This window comes from Neopsephotus bourkii, unplaced genomic scaffold, assembly GCF_033783945.1.
Source record: "Neopsephotus bourkii isolate Nb327-2 ecotype Australia unplaced genomic scaffold, CSIRO-AGI_Nbou_v1 NB_1760, whole genome shotgun sequence".
In the NCBI taxonomy this organism is placed as follows: Eukaryota; Metazoa; Chordata; class Aves; order Psittaciformes; family Psittacidae; genus Neopsephotus; species Neopsephotus bourkii.
In genome coordinates, this window is record NW_026902234.1 from 8,881,160 (window position 1) to 8,888,564 (window position 7,405).

At 38.9% G+C, this 7,405-nt stretch overlaps 1 non-coding gene across 1 annotated transcript; it reads left to right on the forward strand.

Moving 5' to 3' along the window:
• The first annotated feature begins 366 nt into the window (after window positions 1–366).
• On the forward strand, window positions 367–439 carry TRNAK-CUU (transfer RNA lysine (anticodon CUU)). Its single transcript has one exon. It is a non-coding gene; the product is annotated as a tRNA-Lys (tRNA).
• Window positions 440–7,405: the final 6,966 nt, after the last annotated feature.

Genomic DNA, 7,405 nt, shown 5'->3' on the forward strand with positions numbered 1-7,405 from the left:
TTTACCTCTGCGTTGCCAGTTGCTCTGCTTCCATTGCTGCAACCACCCCCACAGGGCATTTGCCACCATCCATGAGTCAGTATAGAGATAAAGTACTGGCCACTTTTCTCGTTCAGCAATGTCCAGGGCCAGCTGGATGGCTTTCACCTCAGCAAACTGACTCGATTCACCCTCTCCTTCAGCAGTTTCTGCAACTTGTCGTCGAGGATTCCATACAGCTGCCTTCCATCTCCGATGTTTTCCCACAATACGGCAGGACCCATCAGTAAACAAGGCATACTGCTTTTCACTTTCTGACAGCTGATTATATGGTGGGGCCTCTTCAGCACGCATCACCTCCTCCTCTGGTGACATCCCAAAATCTTTGCCCGGCTAGCTCAGTCGGTAGAGCATGAGACTCTTAATCTCAGGGTCGTGGGTTCGTGCCCCACGTTGGGCGCCAAAAAGAACTGTCGTGGTTTAACCCACAGCCAGACAGCTTGTTACCCACTCCCCCCCCTTCTTGCCCTCCCCCTACTCCTGGGGGAACGGAGAGGAGAATCAAAAAGAAATGCAACTCCCACGGCTTGAGATAAGAACAGTTTAGTAACTAAGGTACAATACGAATCACCACTGCTACCACCAACGACAACAATGATAAGAGAAAACAGCAAAGGAAAGGAGTACAATACCACGCGCCGAACCGCCAGTCCGACCCGGCCGACCCCCTCTCCTTCCGGGTTCCCCCCCAGTTCCCCCCTCGGCATGACGTGCTGTGGTATGGAATACCTCTTTGGTCAGTTTGGGTCAGGTGTCCTGTCTCTGCTTCCTCCCGGCCTCCCCTCCTCCCTGGCAGAGCATGAGACTCACAAAGTCCTTGGCCAAACCAAAACATCATTTTTATCACCTTTGTTCCGAGCCCGAAAGTCAAAACACAGCACTGCACCAGCTACCAAGAAGGAGAAAAAATGACTGCTGCTGCTAAACCCAGGACAAGTAAAATCTAGTATATTTTTTTTTTCAGAACATTCCTCACTTACATATTGATTTCCAAGAACCATTCATGGTCTTCTTAAATTTTTATTAAATAAAGAAACATGAACTGAGTCATGCAATGTTTGCCCATAGGGAAGACTGCACTAAGCTTAAATTAATAAAGGCTGTATGATTAGAGATACTGCCCACCTCAGGATATGCAAGGTCAATATAGTGAAACAATGTAATGGATAGATCCTCAAAGAAGGCAACTGGACATAGCTACATAATTATTTAAAATTAATATCTGTGCATATGAATATATAAACTCTATATCTGCTTAGATTCAGCTGGTGCAGAAAAACACATTAAGTTTTGAAGCAAAATAAAGCCTACATCCTAAGTTCCATTGTTTTATATTTTGCAAAATACAGTATTTATGCTTCAGAACATTTCATGTGCATTCTTTCTTAGGTTCCAATATCTGCAGGATACATCTGTCCTCCACCATTACTCAGATCTCTCTAACTTCAAAATCAAGTGAAAAAAAATCAGCTACAAATTTTTAGTTTTACCCAAATACATACAAAAAGGTGAAACTGCAAATTTTTCAAGCTTTTAAAGCAAAATTATCACATACCCTAGTCTTCAATAATGCCTGTAAATGCAACCCCTCCAGAATATTTCAAACTTCTATAGCTCATGCACAAAACCCCCATCCTTTACTTCTGTTCCACATCATGGTATCATGTTCTGTGAGAGTGCAAATATGATTTTCAATACCACTGTTGCTCTAGTTTGGTGGTCTAGGTATATAGACCAGTGCTGGTTGCCATATTTTCAAAATTCGTTCTTCAATAAATTATTCCTTGGAAGTGTAGTAAAGATTTTCATATAAGGCAGGGAAGGACCATGTAGTTCCGTAAAATTCTGGTTAATACAAACTTAAAAAGCCATGTGCTGTAACTCTCCTTTTGGATAACACGTTTAATGAGCAAGACTCTGGTACTGTCTTTTGGTTTTGGAAGGTTCTGATTCTTTCTTTGCTTAACTCTAAGGTTATGTGAGCATAATTGTGTGGTTGTCAGTGCCATTATCTCAGTGTAAGAAAATGAGCAATTTTTATAATTTCTCTCCACGCAGTTTTCCTCCACAAAAATGGGGCATGGGATAGGGAGATGACACAATTTTTCTTTGAGTCATTTAGAAGGGAGGAGCTGCCACCACATTTTTCTTTAGTTTCTTCTTCTAAGACCAAATGTTCAGTCTCTTTCTGGTTCACTGATAGAAGACATATATTACCAGGTTTTTATTGATCTGGTCTGAGAGGTAATCCTTCCTGTGGATGGCAGAACATGTACTGCTTCTCATCCCTTTGTAGTATTTGTAATACTTTTGTGAGGCCTTCAGTAGGTGATGAAATTTGGATTAATTTAATTTGTTTGTGTGCATGTGTGTGTGCATGCACCCATGGTTTAACTTTTGGTTTGGGTTATCAGATACTAGGGAGATAAGAACAATAAAAAAAATATTAAAAATTATCTTCCCACTTGTTCCTGTCCTCTGTCTTTTTTTCCTTCTCTTTTTATACACACAATGAAGTTTATGATAATAAATTGAGGTTACTTCCTGTTTGTGAAGTAATAATTTTTCTCTTTGCTGAATAAATTGATTCTGAGGGCCATGTTGGTATTATTTCATTAACTCAAAGGCCAAAGATCTTCTAGTCTATCAGCCTAGGGTGTAATTATTACTAAATTAAAAGGAAGTACCCTTGAGATATTGTGGGCCAAATCCTCAGTTGGTTGAACTAGGCTTTGCCCCACTGAAGTAATAGCAAGGAGATGTGCATATTCACTGAGAAACAATCCAGCATTGATTATAAAGAGCCCTAGGAATGATTACTAATAGCTTAGTTATTGAGAAATAACTTCCAAGCGGTTAACTCCATCTACTTTAAATTATTTTAACTAATTTGGAGCACATAAATTGAGGAGTTTAATTTACCTATACAGCAGTAATGGAGACAAGGGGGATTTTTCAGAGTGTAACTGAGAATGGTTATCCATTTATACCAGGGCCGAAATTAGTTGATTATGTTCTCTGTCAGGAGATAATAATGTGATTACATTCCCAAACAGATGTATGACTTAGCACTTGCTCATTGATGCCAGAGAGTGAAGCCAGAAGCAATTTCTATGGGCTGATGTCACACATCATGTCATCATAACTAAAAATGATACTGAAATTTATCTTACCAATGATTTGACCCAGGGCTGTGAAGACCAGCTCTGAAAGTTACCATCAGTACAGACAGCAATGTGCTGCTTCCACAGTTTTTCCCAGTAAAACATGGAGCTGTAATGAAATGTTATTAATCAGAAATGTGGAGATGGAAAGAGCCCTCAAGAGTCACTTTTTTGTCTTCCTTCCCAGAGTGACAGCAAACACATCAACTTATAGATGCTAATATGTATTTTCCCTAATGGCTCTTCATCCACCCAGCAAAGGAGATTCCATAATGTTCTGGGCAATGATTTCCAGTGCTTCTCTTTATGACTACTCCCCTAATATCTATGCTAAACCTGTTTTGCTGTAAAGCTGTTAAGTTCCTGTTGTCCTTCTGCAGGTGGACACCAGGAGCTGATTCCCGTGCTTCCCAGGCAACTGAAAGTTGACAGTCAACTTTCAAGGAGAAAGAATGAATCCAGAACTGCTTGCAAGTGGGCAGATGTAGAAAACAAAACTTGTGGCTCCTGTTGCAGTCCTGGGCAGTGACTTTTGCTTCTGGAATCTCTTCTTCCTCCCTAGAACAGCTCTGACTCTACTCATCCAAGCCCTTTCTTGGTAGTGGTAACAACAGCTGGCGGCATGGCTTTCTAGGGCTCTGGCAATAGCACTGTGCATAACTCACAGCCAGTTAGCTGCCTCCAGCCGTCTGCCACAGCTGCCCGTGTTCACCCATCATAGAGCTCTCTCTTCTTCTACGTGTTAAAGGATTGCTGTGTCTTCTTCTTAGCTTGATTTTTTTTCCATCAGACTTTTATCCTGTTTCTAAACGTTCTGTCATTCTCATGGCTTTGTCTGCTGGCTTCCCCCTAAATTGTGTTTGGAGTCATGTCTGTTGAACAAGTGGAGTGTTGTGGTGCAGTGGATTCCTGACTGACTGGAAGCAGAGACGAATCAGTGCATTATGTTTCTTACCTGTGACATTCCTCAGAGCTTCATCCAGAATTAGATTTGCCTTCCTTTTTTTCTCCAGGAGTGTCACAACTTCTACTCATATTCACTCAGCAAACTTCTCTAACAGCAGGTCCCTTTCTAATGGATTGCTGCCTCCTCAGTTTTTCATTTCATAATTGTGTATCTCAAGTCTCTTTTTGTTGTAGTGCTCTGCATTTGTCTTTATTAAATTTCAAGTTTGACGCCCAGTGTATCAAGATCAATTAGATTTCTGGTATTGTCTTCCCTTGTGTGCTTGCCATTATGTTACCACAAATGTCTTAAGTGTATTCTCTGTTCTGTCACCCAAGTAATTCATGAACGCATTGAATCAAACTGGATTTAGGACAATCAGTGCAAATTCTTCTTGAATCATTCCAATGCTGATAATGCATTTGGGGCATTTGTGGTTTGAATGTATTTTCAGTCAGTTTTGCACCTATCTTATGGTGATTTTATCTAGGTCATGTATCTATGATTGGTATATACCGGGATATGCAAAATAAATTAAAAAACCTGGTAAAAAATATTTCTCAGGTGTTACTGTGTCTTTTTCCAATCACCAGAGCAGCTATCCTTCTGCAAGGAGAGAGTAGATTGATTTGACATGATTTACTCTTGAGTAATCTATTTTGGCAGTTTTAATCAGGTTAATATCCTAAAGATGCTTATACATTGATTATTTAATTCTTTGTTTAATATTGCTTCTGACACTGAATTAGACTATGGTCCTATTCCCCCCTTTTAATGATAGGTACTATGCTGACTTCTAGGCCATCTTTTGAATTCTTTCTCTCCCTGAAGTTGTCAAAGCCAGTTTAAATGCCCCTGGGATTACTTTGGGTGATTCTTTAAGTGCTCAGTGGTGAATTTCATCAGGAACCAGTAACTTAAATACATTTGAATTAACTAAATGTTACTCAACCTACTCCCTTCTCTGTTCTGGCCTCCATACTGTTCTCTTAACTTAAAAGTGAATTGCAGTAACATTTGCTCTCAGTTAATCTTTTTCATAAAGACTAAAGCAAAATAAGCATTTGAAGATTCACCTGTGTTTATGCCTGTTATTTGCTGCTCTCTCCCATTAAAAGATGAACCTATATTTTCTTTTATTTTCCCCTGATTTCAAATATATGTCCTTACTGGTATTAATTAATTTTGCACTTCTGATTTTATCCTCCATGCTTACATTGTCCCATTATATACTTCCTTTGGGTATAGATGATGATGCTCTAATTTATCTTACTGGGGTGGTTGAAAGACCCATTTCATTACCATCCCACTTCTAGAGGTTACTGTTTCCATAGCTGAGGTGTTCCTAAACTGTCACCATGGTAAATTAGGTGGGTTAGTGTAAATCATTGCTACACTGAAATTCAGAAGTGCTCTGCAATACCTGCAGTCACATTTTGCTTTTCCTACTTGTATTTTGAGTTCCAAAAGACTCTGTATTTTCATCTTGCTCTGCTGCCTACTCCCTTTCACACTGGCACATGTTGCTGTTGTGCTTTTCATGTAACCTTTTTCAATAGCTGCCACCTCTTTTGCGCTTCTATTCTCAGCAGCTGCTTACCCAAGAAAACCTACTTCAAGGAGGTTCCCTGACTTTATGAAAATATGCATACTTTGGAAAGCATGATTAGTTATAGAAAAAATAAATACAGATATTGACAAAGCCTGAAGTGAACAAAATAACTATTTTTCAAAAGAAGTATTTCTGCCAGAGACCTGTAAAGCATACACCTTTTACATAAAGCAAGCAGACTGATGACTTTGTTTTTGCAATTGGAAAATGTTTCAGACATTCAACTCAGTCTGTCTTTGGTTCACATGCAAAATTTTAATTTTGACATACATTCGAAATGATCAGGCATGTAAAATAGTAAAGATTGTCCTAGAACCAATTCATTTCATTCCCATATTAGTTTCTGCTTGTCCTCTATAAGCCCTGATTTGCATAGCAAAATGGAATGGCAATGAAAGGTTTAAAGTAAGAAAATAAGCTTTGTTGTTTCAGGACTCTCAAACTTGAGTGTGAAGCATGGGTGGTCTCATTTGCTATTCTCAGCCTTTTCCTTGTCATGTGAACCAGTTGTCAGAGAACTTTTCACTCTTGCCGTGAGATGGTTAGTATAGCTACAGTCCTGAAGCAAAGCATATTTGACGAGATGTTGTTGCTAACAACATAGAAGGAATTGGTATACCGGAGGGATCAAATCAATTATATGTCTGAAAGAAACTAATAGTAAATACTCAGATAAAGATGCACATTGTCTTTAATCTGCTACATGACTGTAGTGTTATTCAGTAGCTTTGGACTTATGGGTTCAGAGGATAGCACTGTTCTGTGCTTAAAACAATTGATTGGACATCATCCTATTGATGCAGAGGTAAGAGTGGTACTGTGAGTGCTTTAATTGTTAACTTGTTCTTGCCTGGGAAAAAAAGAAGTTATTTTGCTTACAAGCCAGTGAGATGGTTGACACTAATTAGAATTCAGTCAATATTCTTGAAAATAATGCTGCTGATGTGTAGCCATACTGAAAGTTCAAGAAAAAATCACTGCAGAATGAAGGATAAAGAATTAAAAGGGGGAAATGTTAATTTGTTCATTTCCCAAGATTTTTCCACTTGACCCAGGAGAAAATGGTTTTATCTCTAATGCCTATGACATCAGCACTTAAGTGTTAGAGATTCTTTCTAGGAAAATACACTGAAAGAAGTTTTTTCTATATTGCCCTTGATTAAAGAGGTCAGTTTTGAGGTGGCAAGTACTACAACTAATTCCAACCGCAAAAGAGTAAGCAGGATCTCAGCCTCTTAAAGAGAAGGAACATAAATGAGAGATTTTCAATCAGTTAAGCCTGATGAATTTTCTCTGAGGGTACTTAAAGAACTGACTGATGAAATCTTATGCCTGTTCACAGTTATCTTGGAAAACTTGGGAAGGGTGAAGAAGCTGCCAGGAAATTGTCTCTGGACAACTATGGCTTTTATCTTTAAGAGAAATGGTGCTGAAAAATTTCTGAAAAGAAATGAACAATCAAATAAAATATTTCTAAGCACCTGAAACTTAAGGAGGTGAGAAACAGTCATCACTGATTATCTAAGAGCAAACAACATGAAAAAATATAATTTCTTTCTCAAAGTGGGTAACAGACCTTACTCACTGAGAAGAAACAGCAGATGCTAAACTTTCCTGATCTTAGTAAAACTTGTGACATTGTCT